Below are 11,382 nucleotides of genomic sequence, written 5' to 3'. Positions count from 1 at the left end.
AGAAACAACTCGTCCAAATATGCTTCTTTTTGAATATAAAATTCATTTCATAAATGGGTGGGCCTGGTCCTTGAAATGTTCTTACAGTAACTGTGATATATTTATATTAATCCATCTACTTTGGCTCACCAAGAGTGTTGTGGATTATAAATATACGAATTCATATGTGCTATTACCGAGGATAATGTTAGCTATAAATGTTAAACTGAGTCAGTTTACTTACTTTACTGAACATGATGAGATATGTGAAGAACTCGTTTCACAAAAAAATTCTGCAGTAAGATTTCTCATAACATAAACAGAGCTCAGGAAGAAAATGCTCCCTGGGAAACTGGCCCAAGGGGAGATCATGTTTATAAAAGGAAGTACTGGGGTCTCAGCTATTCTACTCTGGCCCAATAGACTGGCTGGACCAAAAAGAAAACACTTTTCTGTGTTGGAGGTGGTGCCATGTGGTGGAGAGAGTGGAGAAGAGCAGGTAGGGCTGTGGAGAGTGAGCCTCCTGGTAAGGAACCTTAGAGAGAGCAGGGAGACAGAATATTACCAGCAGTTACAAGCATAAACAGCTTTGGAAAGGTAAAGGCTTTAAAGAGGATTAAATTTTGGTGGAAGCCCTAACTAGAAAGCAAGTTTCCTAAAGGAAGAGATTTTTACTTATATAATTCCCTACATATTCTGGATCATGACAGACCACAGGATTTATGCACTTTATAGGCATCAGTTTCTCTGGATTAAAAAAAAAAAAAAAGGAAGTTGTGTATTCTAAATAAATTTAGAATTAATTTTTTTTTTTTTTGGTAAGGGCTTTTTGAATGTTAGTTGATTCACACAGAGATAGTTCCCTTAATTTGCACATTTTTGTCATTTTTGCACTAGTCTGTATTATGTTGTTCTCATAAATTACAAAATGTAATTCTCTTGATGAAATACTACTTCTACAACCCTGCTATGTAGAAACTGAAAATGTTATATTATTTATACACAACATACTGCTTACCTATATTTTATATATATTGTACATTTATGTAAATTTATATAATATTTATATGTTATAGACTTAAATATACCATAATACTAAACCACAGGGCTAGAAAGAATAAGCAAACCAGTCATGTTTCCAAATTCTCAAACAAATAAACCATCATTACATTCCAATGTAAAACTAACTGGAATGAGGCCAAACAGAAAACATGGTTCTTTTTAATTAAAAAATTTTAATACTTTTTAGAGAAAATTTAAAGTATTGTTTAAAGAAGCAGTTAGCTAGAGAGAGCTGTGGGGTTACCTGCTGATTAAGACCCCAAATAAACCAATATATTTAAAACACTCAGTTTCACTGTGTTTCAATTTTAGATATCATTTACTAACTACCTAGGAGGTGCCAGGAACTTTGCGTATTTTCAGTGACGTGGATATTATGGACTTGCATTACACAGGTAAGGGAAGAGAAGCTCAGAGTTTAAATAACCCATTCAAAGTCAGTTTCATGAATTGGGGAAACTACGGTTTAAAACAACCTTATCAGAGGCCAGATTACTTTTCTAAACCCCACTGAAAATTGCCTTCTGTATCCCTGCTGCACTCTCTCTCCTATCCCACCACCTTCACGTTGCTTTCAAATTATCCAACTCTCCTACTACTATACTCTATAATATGAAAATAGGCCCTTCTACTGAGCCCCTTTCACCTTCCATTTTGTAAGGTTTTTGGAATATATGTATAATTTAGAAAGAAATTCTGAACCCAGAGGAAAAAAATTCATAATAGGTCACCTGTTCCAGTTCTGGGTAAGATCTAGTAAACCTGTATCACCCTGTCTCTCCCACTGAATGCAATGAATTAACCCAGAGTGAAGGATTAGGCAGCTATTTGAGGACTCTGGAAATCCCATGCAAAAGGATTGGAGAAGAAGGCCAGAATTGGAAGTACCATAAACCAGAATCAGGTTCCTAATCTTTCCCTGGTATCCCTGCCTGATATATTTTAAGGCAGTCTGAAACACGGTAGTAAGCAGCAGGTGCAGAGAGAGCTCCCAAAGAAGCTCTCTGGTTCTGGCTTGAGCAAGGAGAAGGGGAGTTCCTAAAGCTCAGAAAGAGAGAGTTTTCCCGATATTTTTTCTTTTTCTCCACTTTCTCATGTCCCAGATCCTGGCGATCCCACTGCAGAAAGGAGTGAGTGCATCCAAGGAGGCTCACAGGTGCCTAGGAAATCTTCCTCTGGATACAAGGAGCTGGGGCCCCAAGAGGATGGGGTGAAACTCTTCCCTTGGTTTCTTTTTTCTCTGCCCTCCTATAACTTGGCCTCGTATACAAATTAATTTGTAGGAAGTACACACCAGAAAAAGGTAAAAAAAACTTCATTTTTTTTTCTGGCTCAAGAACTGAAAAGGAGAGGCCCAGAAAACTGGTAAGGAGACTGTAGAGAAGGAGAAGCTTCAGAAAGTATCCCAGTAAAGTTATTTATGAACTTCTGGGTTCATCCCTGAGTCATGCATACATGGATCTGATCCTAACAAAAACTTTGAGAACTGAAGGGAGAACACAGCCCAGGTCTCAGACTGACCACTGGATTGTAAAACAGATCTAAATAGCATGACCAAGGCTTTGAAAATGAAAGTTGATACTCAAATCACAATACACAGAAGGCTGGTAGAACCTATGGCCTGAACCCAAATGGGTCAACTGCCTGCCAAAACAATAAGAAAATCAATTTCCTGCATAGCATCTAAATAAGACTCTGAATCTTTTAACATAATATTCAAAATACAATATCAGGATACAGTACACATGTACAAAAAAACCAGAAAAGTCTCAACTCATGTGGGTTGAGAGCCACCACTAAAAACACTACTCAAAGATACAATCCAGAACACAGTAACAGATTAAATACTACAAAAAGATTCAAATAATGTTAAAAAAAAAAAAAAGGAAATGAGACACAGAAGAATGAAAAAGAAAACAAGCAGGTATAAATTTAAATATATCAATAGTTACATTAAATGTAATGTACTAAACATATCAATGAAGAAACATACATTATCAAAATAGATAAATGGATATTTTTTTTAATGATCCAATTACATGCGCTCTAAAACAAACTCATTCAAATGTAATGATAAAGTAGACTGAAAGGAAAAAGATAGAAAAGATATACAGAGCAAACATGTAGAAGAAAGATGGAATGTTACGACAAATTGAAAACAAGTAGCAGCTGAGTGTCCATCAATAGATGAATGGATAGAGAAGATGTGATGCACACACACACACAGGTGCGTGTGTGTACTGGAATATTATGCAGCCATAAAAAAGGATGAGATCTTGCCATTTGTGACAACATGGATGGATCTAGAAGGTATGATGCTAAGGGAAATAAGTCAGACTGAGAAAAACAAATACCATATGATTTCACTCATATGTGGAATCTAAAAAACAAAACAATTTAACAAAAAGCAAAATCAGACCTATAAATACAGAGAACTGATGGCTGCCAGAGAGAAGGGGGTGGGGGATGGGCATAAATGGGTGTGGCAGTGTGGGAGATACAGGCTTCCAGTTATGGAATGCGTAGGTCACAGGAATAAAGGGCACAGCATAGGAATATATAGTCAATGATAACTGTAATAGCAGTGTACAGTGACAGATGGTAGCTACACTTTTGGTAAGCATAGCATACAAAACTGAGCAGAAATGACTGAGATAAATAGAGATCAAAGTATCATTCCTTGGATAAAGGCCTAACACTGCCATTAGAAAAAAAAATTAAGTAAAGGGATGAAATACATTTCTACTGGGAATATTTAATTATTCAAATATAGAAACATGTAATGCATATGCACATATGATAAACAACTAAGAGAATGATTCCGTGCGCCTGAGTGGCTCAGTTGATTAGTCTGCCTTTGGCTCAGGTCATGATCCTGGGGTCCTGGGATCGAGTCCCGCAGAAGGCTCCCTGCTCCACTGGGAGCCTGCTTCTCCCTCTGCCTCTTCTGTCTCTCTCTCATGAATAAATAAATAAAATCTTAAAAAAAAATGATTCAAAAAATCTGGGACATAATCAAATTTGCAGATCTTTTATTTCTTTTCTACTGGGAAAACTTTTCAAAACTTTTATGAGCATATAAACTTCCAACGTTAAAACAATACAAAAACAATTGAGAAAATAAAATTGAAATAAAAATTAACACTTTCTACAGCTGAATATGATAGTGTTTTGTGTAGATTTTTTAGCTGGATAGAGTTGCTAAGGATATTTTTAAAGTAAATATTCTTAGATTATGACATTAAAGTTTTTTTTAACTTTTGCTAAAATGCTATTCAAAGTTACTTGACATAGAAATTTTTAAAAAATTTATTAATAGGATATGCAACTTCCCTACAAAAATTTTCCAAATATTAAGTCACCATTTGATGTCAACATTTCCAAAATAAATGTAGACATTTCTCTGCCTTCTTAACCCAATATTGTTAGAAATATTTAAGGTCAAATTTGCTAAATATGTTATTAAATAATATGGCCCAGTTTGTTCTTGTAAATATTACAAAATTTTCATCACATTGAAACTGAAAAAACTGCAAATATTTCATAAAGAGAACTTTAGTCACATAGAACACATACAAATAAAATGTGCTAGGTATACAAGCATGAAAGAAAGTTTGAACAAATTGATTTCCAAAGTTCCTTCCCACACAAAAATCTGTACCTCAGCAATCAAGCATAGTAATTCTCAAGGTGGAAGGAGCAGGGGGCTCCTGGGTGGCTCAGTGGGTTAAGCATCTACCTTCGGCTCAGGTCATGATATCAGGGTCATGAGATCGATGGGCTCTCTGCATTGGGCTCTCTGCTCAGTGGGGAGTCTGCTTCTCCCTCTGTACTCTCCCTTTCTCTCTCTCAAATAAATAAAATCTTTAAAAAGGAGAAAAAAGGAGGAAGGAGCGGATTTATAAAAGAAATCTGGAACTATTCCAAATATGCCACATAGCATATCTGACCAGGTGACGCTGACATTGCTGATTTAGGATCACACTCTAAGAACCGCAAATCTAGGGGACTTCTTTCTCTAAGTGTATGAGGCTTGAAACCATTTCCCAAGTGATTCTGATATACCCTTCACCACACACCCAACCATCTATAACTACAGATCTCTCTTTCCCAAGTAAAAATTCATCTTCAAAAGGAATCATATCTTAATAAACTCAATTAAAACTTCAATTTACTAATGTAATACCTACCTAAATTTTTCCTCAAACCTCATTGGTAAACCCAAGTAAATCTCTTCTGAAGTTCAAAAGAAATCCAAACTATGCTGTAAAATTTTTAAGTGATTCATTCTCATTCTTGTATAACTATTCAGATCTCAAGCTCACCAAAGTTGAAATGTTTTACACACAGTTCCAAGTACAATTCTCTTTGTAGACTTTAAGCCAAAATCTTGGCTCCTGTAAGTATGTATAATTGTGTTGATTAGTTTTATGGGTTTCTTGGTTACTAGGGAACTGGATAGTTGAATGGGCTCAATATGAATGGATTAAAGTCCAATGACTGTGAAGAATTCAGTCACTTTCTGTTCCACACCTTGGCAACTTAATAGGTTGCTGTTACATAGCTAGAATTAAGAAACTATCCTACTCAAAAAGCTATTACAGAGACTTGCACTAAGATAAACCTAGGTCTGTTACTTTAGGATAAAATATGCAGTAGAAATGTCCCGAAGATGCACAGAATCTTTCACTGATTATTTGTAGAACATATATTTAATTATATCTTTGCATGAAATCAGACCTACAAAAAACTTCAAAGAAACTGTGGTTTTCACTAGGAACAAATAAAAATGTTGGTAAAATCTAATCAATTTTTACTGTTATGTTTTCATAACCTATATAAACATATTTCTTGTTTCGATCACACCATGATTTCTTCTAAACAAAAGGTTTGTGGTGGAATATTTCCTTCTTTTTAGCAGAGAAGAATCTTGGAGGTTGGTTATTTGGCTTTGTTTTAAAATAAAAGAATGAGATTAGGAGGCGCCTGGGTGGCTCAGTCAGTTAAGTATCTGACTCTTGGTTTAGGCTCCGGTTATGATCTCAGGTCTCTGAGTTCAAGCCCTAGGGCAGGCTCTGCATGCTCAGTGGGGAGTCTGCTTCTCTCCCTCTCCCTCCGCATCTTCCCCGACTCGTGTGCGCACTTTCTCACTCTCAAATAAATAAATAAATCTTTAAAAAATAAGTAAAAGAATGAGATTAAATGGAAGCAAAGTAGGACACCTGGGTGGCTCAGTGGATTGAGTGTCGCACTCTTGATTTGGGCTCAGGTCATGATCTCAGGGTCCTGAGACTGAGCCCCACACAGGGATCTGTACTCAGCAGGAAGTATGCTTGAGATCCTCTCTCTCCCTCTGCCTCTGCCCCTTCCTGCAGCACTCCTATGCATGTGCCCACATGACCTGAGATCATAACCGGAGCCTAAACCAAGAGTCAGACACTTAACTGACTGAGCCACCCAGGCACCTCCTAATCTCATTCTTTTATTTTAAAACAAAGCCAAAATTAATAAATCATTAAATAAATAAATAAATATTTAAATGGAAGCAAAGTGATAGCCACAGTTCATAAATAGCTTTTATTAGACATTAAATTGGTTTCAATTGTGTGAAAAGAGTATTAGGCTTCTCCATTTTAGCTTTTAAGGGGGAAATGTCTTTGTTACCTGGAGTACAAAGATACCAGAAGAGTAATATTATCATAACATTTATACAACACATTTAAGGAAACATTACCATGTCAGTTATGATACCTGGAAGATTACCAGAAAATGCCTTATTGCGTCATTTTCTGGCTAGTCTTCTAGTATTAAAAACTGTAACAAAACAGGATGGCATATGACCTACAATTAAATCATTTTGATAAGAAACCTTACATTTAAAAGAACATATTTTAAAATAGGTATTATCTGCAAACAAACACTGGAATTAATCTAGTCAAGGAGTACATATATTTATACCACGAAAAGTAAAAATCCCTCCTACCTAGATCCCCGTTTCTCATTTCAAAAGGCAACCATAGATGGACTTTTTGTCTTCCATGAGATTTTCTAAGTATACACAAACTAGTATGTTTTTTAATACAAATGACAGTCCTCTACATACCTTTCTGTATTTTGTTTCTTCATGTGTTAAAAATGTCTTGATGTTGACTACAATTCATATAACCTTATCCTTTTTAATGGCCATACCAGTTTATTTAATTGGCCTATTTTTTTTAAGTTTTTATTTAAATTCCAGTTAGTTAACATAGTGTTATATTAGTTTCAGGTGTACAATATAGTTATTCAATACTCCCATACATGGCCCTGTGCTCATCACAAGCGCACTCCTTAATCCCCATCACATATTTAACCCATCCCCTTGCCCAGCTCCATTCTGGTAATCATCAGTTTTAATTGGCCTATCAATGATGAAAATTTAAATAGTTTCCAAATACCTGCAATTAAAAGCATGCTAAAATAGACTTACATATACTTCTTTGTGTACCTGTGTATTAAATTCCTGGAAGCAGAACTGCTGGATCAAAGTTTTGTGCATTTTTATTTTGATATATACTCTCAAACTGTATTCCAAAGAATGTGAATCAATTCACATGAGACAAAAATGTGTTACAGTCCTAAATGATGTGTTATCAACATTTTTGTCGTTGCCAATCCGAAAAGTAAAACCACTATATTTTCCATATCTTATGAGGAAGTTGAGCAGTTTTTAATTACGTTTAAAAGTAATTTGCAACTCCATTTTCTCATGAACTGTCATTTGTCCATTTTTTCTTTTTTTTTTGATTTTCTTTATTAATATGAATAGTATTAGAACTTTAAGAATTTTTCCCCAAAATCTGTCCTTTATTTTTTCTTCATTTTTGCTATACGTTCTTTTTTACTTTTTGTAGTTCAATTTTATTTTTCTTTTTAAGCATCTCTCTCTCATCCTGAAATACTGTAAAGGTTAATTTTAATTTTAATACAATGCTGCTGAGAAACATAAAGAACATGAACATTCCTACATTTTTTGTTTGTAAGAAAGTTAACAGGCTGTGAAATCCCTCAGGCAAAAGTTTTCAGTTATATGTCTCTAAGAAACATCATAGCACTCAATATTAAGGAAGGAGATAAAGGAAGGGATTTTCAAAGGAAGAAACTGAAAGAGGACATTCAAAAATAAAGTAAATGAAGAGAACAACATGGAAAGCTTTGTGAAAAAAATATATTTTTTCTACATTGAATGACAACTAATATATCCAGAAAGGAATTATTCTATATAAATTACTAAATACACTTCCAGGATCTTTATTATTTATTATTTTTCCTATTATAGTAACACCACTTTTTCCTTAGACATACATACATTATAGAACTAAGAGAACATGAATACACATAATTCAGTCTAGTTCTACATTATTTACAAAAATGCTGTTACTGTATATATATTCTACTTATATATATACTGTTTCAACTTGTTTTTTGTGTTCCAACTTATAATATACTTTGGACATATTTCCACTTTAGAACATTTACAGCTATCAAATGTTTTAAACTATACATTATCTCACCTTTGGATGTACCATAAATTATGTAACCAAATCCCAATCAATGGTTATGAAATTATTTCCAAGTTTTCTGTATTAAAAACAATACTACTGTGGGGCGCCTGGGTGGCTCAGTTGGTTAAGCGACCGCCTTCGGCTCAGGTCATGATCCTGGACTCCCGGGATCGAGCCCCGCATCGGGCTACCTGCTCAGCAGGGAGTCTGCTTCTCCCTCTCCCACTCCCCCCTCTTGTGCTCTTTCTCTCTCTCAAATAAAATCTTTAAAAAAAAAAAAAAAACAATACTACTGTGACCATCTTTGACACAGATTTTTATTTGCATGCTTAAGAGCATGATAAACTCCAATAACTGAATATTTGAAAAGTTTAATAGCTACCACCATAAAAAAGCTTTATCAATACATTTCCACTAAGAGTTTGTTAAGACTGTATTTCTCTCAACTCATTATCAACAATACTGAATATTATCAGACTTTCAAAATCAGTAAAACACACAAAAACTCCTATTTTAATTGTACTTTTCTGATAATTAGCCTGGCTGAGTATACTGCTTTCCATTTGCATTTCTCTTGCTTTGAACTATGTCCTCAAATTGATTGTTGATTTTAAAAGCCTTAATGAGAGTTCTAGGCATACTACTGTAATTAGCTCCTTTTCCGTTAACAATTCCCCTATATGTTTGTTTTCTGAATGTGAATTGTTAGTAAGAACCATGTCCCTAAAGAGGCTGTAGGTTTTTCTATCAACCTCAAAAACACTTTACCCACATGCCATGTTCACAAATATTCATTCAGGTTTTCCTCTTTTACTTTCAGGTTTCATACCTTTATATTAAAATTAATAAGTCATCTAGATCACATTTGTGTGCTAAGAGTAAGAAAGTTCCAGTTTTATTATTAGTTTTCCCAAATAAACACCTGATTATTTAAGCATGATCAATTACATGTCATTTCTTCCCCACCACCTGATTTAAAATGTATGTTTATAAAATGGCAGCATTCCTTTTATTCTTAAATCTGTCTCTTCAGTTTCATTGACTTGTCTGGTCTATTCCCTATTCCACTGTCTTTTAATCACTATAGCTTGATAATACCTTTTATTATGTAGTAAGTATATCTACTGTTTTTCCACAAGGGCTAAACAGTTGACTTAGAAACAAAAAAATTCAGTTAGGAATCTATTTAATTTATATATTCTCTTAAAGAAATTATATCTTTAGAAAAACGTATCTTAATGCACTTACTTATACATTCATTGTATTTTCAAGTCTGTAGTTTTACCTTTTTTTAATAAGTTTTCAATTTCGTGTTATTTCAGGCTAAACTGAACGGTTTATTTTGTTCAATTGTATTTTTCGTTTATGTAACATCTATTGATATCTATTAATTATGGTTAGATACAATTGGACACTTCATTAAATTCTTTTCCCAGGATATTTTCAGTTGCTTCCTATAGACATCCAAGATACACAATCACATTATGTGTAAAAAGATAATTTCGTTTCTTTTTTTCCTAATCAGAATGTTAATGTGTTCCCTTGCCTGATAGCACTGGTCTATACAATTCACAACAATGTCACAGAATGTCATGAGGAGCATTCTTGGCTTTCCCAAATCTAATGGAAATGACGCTAGTATTTCAAAATTAACCAAGACAATTGAGTAAAATATTAAATCCATATTCTTAAGTAGGTGGGAAAATCAATCTTTTTTTTATATGGTGGGAAATCAATCTTAATGCCTAATAAGCTTCATCTGTACTCGTTTTGGTAGCTACATTTTAAATACGCAATATAGAACTAAAAACTCAACTGAATTGTAGATCCTAAGAGAAGATAAAAATACCAGAAAATAAATGAAAGAAAAATCTAAGTCTTGAAACATAAACGTTTTATTTAATAGAAACATCTCAAGTACACTCCAAAATAAATTACATCACCCCAGTTTGTCCGCATTTTCAAAATGAGAGAAGAGTTCTCTCCAGTAACCCCCGCCCATCCGCCCGCCCAATCTGTGAAATTACCACAAACCGTTTTACCTGCGAATCAGCCTGGTGGGAGTACCTGAGTGCAGCGCCGAGGGAAAGCCTGCGAGAGACGCATGAGAAGCCCAATCAGGCAGGACCCGGCCTGCGAGACAGAACGGGCCCCAGCAACGCGCCTTCCTCCCGCAGGAGACGCTAGAAAGGAGACGGGGAGGGCCGGGAAGCGCAGCCAACTCTCCCAGAGCGCATTTTTGCTCCTGCAGAACGGTCTTTCCAACAGAAAGCTTTCATTCCGGGGCCGCTGCAGCTCCCGTTAAGGTCCAGGGGGCCCCGACCCCCAACCCAGGGCTGGAAAGAGGCTCTGCCTGTCCCACCGCGTCTCCCGACAGACGCGCGCCGGGAACCCCGAAACTCCGGCACCACCTGAGGATGCAGCGCGCAGCACAGCGGGCGGGCCACTGCCGGCCCAGGACGCCGTGCGTCCCCGCGTCCGCCAGCTCCCGGCCTCCCCTCACCACCCAGCTCCGCGCCCCCTCCTCCGGGACCCCGCTCCTCGCCCGCCGCTCGGCCCCAACTCACCGCCTGGCCCGCTGTCTACGCACCCGCGACTCCAAGCCCGGGGTCTAAGTTTCCCCGCGGAGCGGAGTAAAGAGTAGGGGCGGGGAAGCAGAGAAGGAAGAGGAGGACTTTTCAAATTAAAAACAAACTAGAGCCCGGAGGGGAGGGGGCGGTGCGGGGCTCAGGGGCGTGGTCCCGACTCGCCCGGACCCTCCCCCAGGGCGAGCGGCCGCGCGGGCCTCGGACCCCGC

General features: G+C 36.6%; 1 long non-coding RNA gene across 1 annotated transcript in view; it reads right to left on the bottom strand.

Moving 5' to 3' along the window:
- Nucleotides 1-11,317, bottom strand: part of LOC145722852 (uncharacterized) — a 25,943-nt gene extending 14,626 nt beyond the window's left edge. Inside the window, exons 1-2 of the long non-coding RNA XR_014147425.1 lie at nucleotides 11,153-11,317; nucleotides 10,628-10,676 (exon numbers count right to left, since the gene is read on the bottom strand). This is a non-coding gene — a long non-coding RNA (uncharacterized LOC145722852). The remainder of the gene's footprint in view (nucleotides 1-10,627; nucleotides 10,677-11,152) is intronic.
- Between the last annotated feature and the right edge of the window lie 65 nt (nucleotides 11,318-11,382).

Source organism: Leptonychotes weddellii, chromosome 1, assembly GCF_054177405.1.
Source record: "Leptonychotes weddellii isolate Sample4059 chromosome 1, ASM5417740v2, whole genome shotgun sequence".
NCBI classification, from domain to species: Eukaryota; Metazoa; Chordata; class Mammalia; order Carnivora; family Phocidae; genus Leptonychotes; species Leptonychotes weddellii.
The sequence above is the reverse complement of the archived record's forward strand: the minus strand, read 5'-3'. Positions and strand labels throughout refer to the sequence as shown.